Consider the following 9304-nt stretch of genomic DNA (forward strand, 5'->3'; position numbering starts at 1 on the left):
ATAGACATGATAAATCATAAGAACTCCTGTGGTGCCTTTTTGTCTAGAATGACCACATCTTGAAAGCCAAGTGCAGAACACCTTTTTATAGGGCATCTACTCATTTGAATAAGGACATTTACATTCAAGAAAATGGAGAGAGTGTTTACGGATGCATGTGTAATGGGAAAATAATACACTTTGAGACAAATGTTGAACTCCCTTTCCTCTCCCCCAAATAATTGTTTCCATGGATAGATGACAAAGGAGCTTTTCCTTATGTCTTTTATTTTTATATTTTTATTTTCTAACAATTCTTTGGGATTCCCCCCCCCCAATCTCCAAAAGCTAGTTTCCCCATTTCAAGAAAGCCAGTTACAGGGGACTCATTTCCTTCTCTTAAAGATATCTTGGCAGAATAGACCAGAGGATCAAAGTTCCCTATTCTATAACAGAGGGCCTCAGAAAGACAGGAGAGTAGAGAAAGGATCAGTTAACAATCTGTTGTAAATGAAGATAACATTTAATTCAGCTTATCTCCCAGGACATAAAAACCTGGCCTGTAATACATAGTCTCAGTTCTAAAAGTTCTACTATAAAGATAGAAAAATTTTATTTATGATATGCAATGTCATACCTCTTTCTCTTTCTTCTATTTTTACATTAAAAAAAACAAAAAACAAAAAACCAGTGACTACATTTTTGTCCTTTCTTCCAAATATTTTGCTCTCTGTTGGTATGACTGCAGATGGAGTCTCCACCAACACCACCACCCCCAGATGAACTGCCCAGTCCTCTTTGGGGTACATTTCTCAGAGCCACATTCAAAGGCTAGTCCCTCTTCCCTTCCGTCATCACCTAGCAGGAAACACAGATTTTTGCACACAAAGTTCATCTAACTAGGCTTCTCAGATAAATAAATAAAGCAGCATCACTAATAGTGTTTTTAAATACAGTATTCTGACCCTCTGTATCATCAAAGTTAACCCTTGTTTATAGGATTTCATTGGATCTTCACAGAGAAAGTAATCAATGACTATTGACATCCACAGCACAAGAGGTGTTAAATTATAATGTTCCTTCTATGTATCTAAAAGGATTTTATTTTACTCTTTATTTAATGCAACTTTTCTAAGAAAAAAGAAAACAGTCTTCAAGTTCTGGTTTCCATTTTCCTCAGGGTTCAATCAATGCCAGATATAAAAACTGTATACAAATGCAAGCACATTTGTTTATATGATCCTTTCATTTTTGCATTTATGCTATTCGCTATCTCAGAAGCTCCACTGAGTGATGTTCTTTGGGATTAGCTGTTAAGACCTTAGAGTTTCAGCTCGATATTGATTCTTCCTTGGATAAATGCTGTTCACACTTAGTGAAATGGTCAATATTATTGCTAGTTAAAGACTGGCGAGGAAGCCTGCTCCATTGCTGACAGTCTGGATAACACACCCGTTAGACTTTGTTAATTCTATGTTTAATAACATTATCATACAAAGGCTTATTTGTCCTCCTCCTCTGTAGATTATAAAATGTATAATGATATCACTCACGTTTAAATATCTAACTGCAATTCTGAAGGTTAAGGCATATTTATAATTATAAGAAGCTGGCTTTTAAAGTGATTAAATGGTTTGCAAAATAGTGCAGTTTAATAAAGGGCAATCAACTGTTTTATCTGTAAGTGACCTGCGCTTTCAGAGACCATATTTGAAAAACCACCCTAGTTTGTTTGCTTGATACGATGTTAAAGATTTCATTTGCTATCTCAGTTTTAGGAGAGAATTTGAGATCATTCATGTGCTTTGCTTCTTTTTCTCTCTTTGGATATTTTTCTTAAGGTCATTCCACAATTGAAATGAATCTACAAAGAAGGGGAAAGGAGATATTGCTGTCTTGTAAGAAACTCATAGAGGAGATTGAAAGTTGTGTTTTGGGACTAGGCATAGATTTCACCTGTTCATTCTGTCCTTACTCTCTATTACCAGAGGTAGTTGAGAGTTGACTGGATTTAAATGAATAATGAATATACACCAGTGCATTCTTTATATATGAAATGAAAATGTCAGATTATTTCAAGGAAATAAAATCTTATTAGATTCGTATTTTCAGAAATAAAATATAAGCCCACCATGCTAGCAAAGTTACCCTAAAGCAAACCAAGCATCAAAGAAGAATTATAAATAAAACAAAATGTGCAATAGAGACAGAGAAAGAACAAATGAGAGTGTGTGAAATTTTTGTACTCTAGAAACATCAAAGAATGATCCACTATTGATAATTTTAATCATTTTGGTGAGGCTGTATCTAAACAAATTATTTCTTAACTTCTTTATCAGAATATGATGACATATCCACATAATTTAACTTTTTCCTAACAATGCAGGGCCATCATTACAAACATTGCACAATGATGTTCTTGGAAGATACTGAAGAATACTCAGATATTTGCCCTTTACATTAACTGAAGTCAGACTACGCCCTGCTTTTCTTGAATACCTCTTTACTTTTAATATTTTTGTCAGCTTTTCTCTTTTCAATGCTTATAGGTAGAATCTCTGATTTTCTGTATCTAAACCACTACACATTTCAAAACCATATAACCAAGTTCGTTAAAATTATGTACAAAGTAGAAGCAGTTGCTGAGAAGGAACTTTTGAAGTCCCTATGAGTGAAATGTATAGCGTTTAGCCTGAGGACTTTTGGAAATCTATTTAAACCTTTTTTTTTTTTTTGCATGCTTACTTTCTTTTTCTTTTGCTTGAACACAGTCCAGATTGCCATATCACTAAATTCCAGAAATGAAGGTATAAATTTGGGGCTGGATAGAGGAAAGGAAAAGTCAAATGAATTGACACTACAGGTTGCTTGTATAATATATATACATACAAAATAAGTTTTTCTTGAAAAGAAATATATTTTTACATATGCATGTACACATGTATATAGTAGATGCATAAATAATTCACATTTTCTAATACGAAAAATTTATATGATCATGTATTTTCTTTAATAGATTCAGAGTTAGATGTGCTATTATTGGGCTGAATCCTCATTTTACACATAACAATGAGGTTTATAAATAATAAATTATATCATCTATACTATAGACATTTACATAAAATATATGTAAAATATACAAATGAAATTATTTGTGGTGTGAATGTGTGTGTACATATACTATTAGTTTTGAATAAGTAATACATGAATAAAATCAACAAGCCCCTCCCCCCCACCAAGTTCCTCCCTTAGAGACAATTATCATTGCCATTCTCCTCTATATTTACATTTTGGTCATTCAAGAAACAATCATGGGTGCTTGTGTTATTTCAAACGCTGTCCTAGGTGCTGGAAATAGAAAAATTGTGAGTTGGTGTCCTTGCCCTTGAAGAACTACAAACGAGTGGCAGAAAGTTTAAAAAAAAAATAAACGTGAGGACGGTCTAGTCATTCATTCAATAATCATTCTTTTGGTGTCCCTTATGTACCAGGCTCAATATCTCAATATGACAAGCACACTGATTTAGATATTAGCTAAGTGCTGTAGATAAGTGCCTTGATCTTGGACTCAATGAGCAGTACAGTTTTACCAAGCAGGATTAAAGTCAGGGAGAGAGAATTCTAGGCTAAGAAAACATTTGATAGGCTTTGTTAATGCAACAGAATTTCAGAGGCTATCTTGTTCAATATTTTCCAAGCAAAAGTTTTCAGGCTAGCAGGACAATTTCTTATTTTCTCTCATTCACCCCTTGCCCTATGCCACGGCTTGGCAACAATGGTTATCATTTGGTTACTTTTCTTTTCTATTACTTCTCTGGTCCATAATGTCATTTGGATTGTGAGAATTTGATCTAGTCCAATATTCTCATTGTATCAATGAAAGACTGACACCCAGAAAAGTAAAAGATTTGCCCAAGGTCACAATTCAGTTTATGAATAAACATAACCTACAACTTGTGAGTCCAGTCCAGTTGCCTTTACATTCTGTGACAGTTTTATCTTTGTTATACAAATAAACACGTGCACACGTGCACACGCACACACATGCGCACACACACACACATGCGCACACACACACACAGGCACCACTTTCCCTTCTTTACCCCAACCTCTCCCTCTGAAAGGAGGTTCAGGCACTCAATGAGGGGGGCTGTATAAGGCCTATCCATCTGAGGAGACTGGAATTTACTGGGAGAAGTTAAGGCTATAGTCCTTTCAAACAAACTCTCCAGTCTTCACTCAGACACGGCAGCCAGTGGCAGGATGCTAAGTCTAGTCAGAACTGAAAATAGACAAATCTATTTTGTGCAGTACCTCCCTTCCAAAACTCTCCTAGTTAGTTGTCCCCTGAATTATCATCATCATCTTTAGCCCTAACAACAATAATTGATTTATTGAAAAAAATATTTATTATGTACTTGTTTACTACCAGCCTCCATTGTAAGTGTTTGGGATATAGTAGCAAAGAAAACAACAATACCTATCCTTGCAGACTTTACACCCTTTTGGGAGTGACATCAATAGATAGATAGATAAATAGATGTTATTTCCATATATATATATAATCTTATCGGAATGTTATAAAGAATGGAAAAAATTTATACAATAGAGCAAGGTAAGTGGGATCAGAAGTATCAACAGAGTAAAGCTATTTTTCCCTTTGCAATTTTAAATAAGGTGATCAAATTAAACCTCACTGAAAAAATAAATTTGAGTAAAGACTTCAAGGAAGTGATTAAAAGGAGTGACTCGGTCAAAAGAGTTCTAACAAGTGAATAGCCAGCACCTGGTGCCAAGCATGCGTGGTATGCTCAAGGAAGCTGGGTGCCTAGAGTAGAGTGAACAAGGAGGCGGTTTCTCAGAGATGAAGTCAAAGAGGTAACAGGGGACCAGATCATGCAGGACCTCATAAGTCTGTATAGGGACAATGGCTTTTGCTCTGAGTCACATGTAGAGGCATTGCAGGATTTTGAGCATAGGCATAACTTGATCTGACTTACATTTTAAAAAGGTTGCTCTGGCTGCTTGGTTGAGAGAATAGACACTAAGGGGATATGTATATAAATTCAGGGAGAATAGTTAAGAGGCTATTGCAATAATATAGACAGACTGTAGCCTAGGGTAACAGCAATGGAAGTGGTGAGAACAGGTCAGATTCTGGAAATATTTTTAAATAGAACTAAAAGTATTTCCTAACGGATTAGAGGAGGGGAATGAGAAAAAGAGAGGAGTCAAGGCTTTTGGCCAGAGTAACTGAAAGGTTTGCAGCTGCCATTGGCTGTGTTTAGAAAAAAGAAAGAAGTAGGTGTTGGGGGAAGACCAAATGCTCTGTTTTGCACATATCTATTTGAAAGTACCTATTTGGAGATGTTGAATAGTTACATATGTGAATCTGAAGTTACGGAGAAAGATCTGAACTGACACTGTAAATATGGGCGATATCGGCATACCGAATCAAACCCATTGCCATTGAGTCAATTCCAACTCATGGTGACTCTACAGGACAGAGTAGAACTGCCCCATAGTTTCCAAGGAGCGGCTGGTGGATTCAAACTGCCGACCTTTTGGTTAGCAGCCTGAGCTCTTAACCATTGCACCACCAGGGCTATCAGCATATTGTTGTTGTTGTTGTTAGGTGCCATCCAGTCCATTCTGACTCACAGCGACCCCATGTACAACAGAACAAAACACTTCCCAATCCTGCACCATCCTCACGATCATTGTTATGCTTGAGCCCATAGTTGCAGCCACTGTGTCAATCCATCTTGTTGAGGGTCTTCCTCCTTTTTGCTGACTCTCTACTTTACCAAGCATGATGTCCTTCTCCGGGGGCTGATCCCTCCTGACAATATGTCCAAAGTATATGAGACATACTTTTGCCATCCTTGCTCCTAAGGAGCATTCTGGTTGTACTTCTTCCAAGACAGATTCGTTTGTTCTTTCGGCAGTCCATGGTATATTCAATGTTCTTCGCCAGCACCACAATTCAAAGGCATCAATTCTTCTTCAGTCTTCCTTATTCATCATCCAGCTTTTCTATGCATATGAGGTGATTGAAAACACCATGTATTGGGTCACCTTAGTCTTCAAGGTGACATCTTTTCTTTTCAACACGTTAAAGAGGTCTTTTGCAGCAGATGTGCCCAGTGCAATGCATCTTTTTATTTCTTGACTGCTGCTTCCATGGGTGTTGATTGTGGATCCAAGTAAAATGAAATCCTTGACAACTTCAATCTTTTCTCCATTTATCATGATATTGCTTTTTGGTCCAGTTGTGAGGATTTTTGTTGTCTTTATGTTGCGCACAATTAAATGTTCTGGAATTTCCATTTTTTGCAATGTTATCCATAATTTGTTATGATCCACACAGTCAAATGCCTTTGCATAGTCAATCAGCATATACATGGTATGTAAGGTCATTAGACTCGAGAGTTCACCAAGGAACTGAGTTTAGAAAGAGAAGGAAAAAGGAACACTCCAACATTAAGAGGCTGGGAATAAGAATCAGCAAAGGAGAAGAAAAGGAGTGGCAAATGGAGTAGGAGAAAATTAGGACAGTATCCCTGGGTGGCACAAAAGGTTTGCACTTGACTACTTAAAAAAAAAGAAGACCCTCAACAACATGGATTGGCACAGTGGCTGCAACAATGGGCTCAAGCATAACAAAAATAGTGAGGATGGTGCAGGACCAGGCAGTGTTTCCTTCTGTTATACATGTGGTCTCTATTAGTCAGAACCGACCCAATGGCACCTAACAACAAGAACACTAACCTAAAGGTTGGCAGTTCGAACCCACCCAGCAACACTGCAGAAGAAAGGCCTGGTGATCTGCTTCCATAAAGATTACAGCCAAGAAAATCCTATGGTGAAGCTTTACTCTGTAACCCATTGGTCACTATGAGTTGTAATCGGCTTGAGGGCAATGGGTTTGGTTTTTATTTTTTTGATGGTGTCCTGAAAGACAAGTGAAGAAAAATGTATCAAGGTGGAGGGAGTGATTAACTGTGTCAAATGTTACTGATGGGTCCAGTAAAATGAAGACTAAGAATTGACTGAGAACTGACCTTGGAGTTTTGCAACACGGAGACTTTTGGCCACCTTGATAGGAGTGGTTTCTGTGGAGTGATTTCTGTGGAATGGTGGTGAGGAAAGCCTGATTGGATTTAAGGAAGAATGGGAACAGAGGATTTGGAGTCATCAAGTAGATAACTTTATCAAGGAGTTTTCCTACAAAGAGAGAGCAAAGAAATGAGGCAACAGCTGACAGAGAAGTCAAGAGAAGTTTTTTTGCTTTTGTTTTTGTTTTTTTGCAGTGGAAGAAATAACTACAGGTTTGTGATGATTGAAATAATTTAGTAGGGGCCAAAAACAAATAACAATATAGCTGAGAGTTAAAATTGGTGATACGAATAACATATTTTGGAGAATTTGAAAGCCTCATTTAAAATACATATTGAAATTAACAGGTAATGCAAAGTAATGTCTAGTCTACAAAATTCACCCTTATTCTTTGCATCCCATTCAAAATTCTGACCCACTTACAAATTATACTAGTTCAGTGTTGATCTCTTATCTCATTAAAATAATTAGTAGTAAAATATTTATTAGTCTCAACTTCCTATCTAATATCAATTATAGTTTTAGAATTTGTAATAAAATGAATTTCTAATTAGAAGATATTCTTGAGTGGCATTTTTTGACTACTTGAGAAGTTATTCTTTCCATATTTAGTTTTTCAGAGACTAAAATAGGTTGAATTAGGTTAAAAAAAAAAAAAAGGTTGAATCAGTACTGTCATAGAGCCAAAATGCCCCAAACTCAGCCCTAGATCCAAGAGATGGACAAAAAACTTTAGTGGAGCACACAAGGTTCCCACTACACCACGCTCACGACTAAACCCATCTCCCTCTTCAAGTGAGATAGAGCAGATACTCACCAGAGAGTCCAAACCACAAAAGAATAGTCTATTTGTAACACTGAGGAGTCAGACTAGAGATAGAAGTTGGGTGCTTTAAGATGGAGAAGGTTCTAGCGTGAGTAGATTTAGACAAGTAGATTCAGGATGCTTAATGACTTCTCAGAGCCGTGGTGGTGCAGTGGTTAAGAGCTCGGCTGCTAACCAAAGGGTCAGCAGTTCAAATCCACCAGCCACTCCTTGGAAATTCTGTGGGGCAGTTCTACTCTGCCCTATAGGGTCGCCATGAGTCGGAATGGACTCTATGGCAACGGGTTTGGTTTCGTTTAATGGAGCAAAACGTCTTCAAGCCAAAAGTATGTTTGTCCTCAAATGGTGTAATCTCCTTGCTTTGCCCATGAAAACCTGTTGGATTATGAACCAGATTTGCCTGAGCCTGTATGATATGCACATATATAAAATGACGGCCTGAATCGCATTGTTTCAATATCCATTGACTGAATTAACTGCACCTTCCCAGTGAGCTGAATCTGAATAAAGAACCCAAAACAAACTTTACCTGGCTGACCATGTCTATGACCTGTGGGTCCCATAAGGTCTGATCAAAAACCCTACTTATGAAGTAGACACCACTGAGCCGAAACAAGCCCCCCAACCACCCACTCCCACTCCATCCTAAACACATACATTTTTAAAGAGAGCTTTCCTGGGGAGCACGGAGTTAGCATAGCATATTACATCTGAGAGCCACAAGTCACCAATTTATCTTTGCTAAGGGTGTCTTCCTTAAACGAGGTGTAGCCTACATTTAAATGCCTATGTGGTATTTGACACATGTTAATGAGATCTAGCCAAAGTGAGTTTATTTGTAGGCTACCATATACTTCAAAGATGCATAAAGTTATATTAAAAAGCAGGGACTTTCCATGTAAATAATAAAATAAAAATGATTTTTAAAAAATATTTATTCATGTGCACTACCTTTATGTTTCTTAAGAATGTGTTTGTAAAGGGTTAATATTATACATAAGGTAGACATTTAATGGATAAATTTAAAAGCAGCTTAGAACATTGCATCCTGTGTATAACTTTCATAATTGTGCGTTCCTCCAGAGATAATGGATATCATTATCAGCGGCGCCTGTCCTAGGAAACTTGGCAAGGTTATGATTGTTTGTTACAGCTTTGGTTATATTAACATACACATTAATATTTATAAATATTTGATGTCATGTTAATTTTTCATATAAGATGATTTATGTAATGTTGCTGTGCCCTGTTAGAGGGCATTTGCAATATGTTTCAAAAGGGAACTGAATTGATGCATGTTCTTTAAAGGAACTTGCCTGTGTATCACTGTTCTTACAATGCATTATTCTGAACAAAAGTGTTTCAAAATAAATTATGTGA

Source organism: Trichechus manatus, unplaced genomic scaffold (genome assembly GCF_000243295.1).
Source record: "Trichechus manatus latirostris isolate Lorelei unplaced genomic scaffold, TriManLat1.0 scaffold00230, whole genome shotgun sequence".
In the NCBI taxonomy this organism is placed as follows: Eukaryota; Metazoa; Chordata; class Mammalia; order Sirenia; family Trichechidae; genus Trichechus; species Trichechus manatus.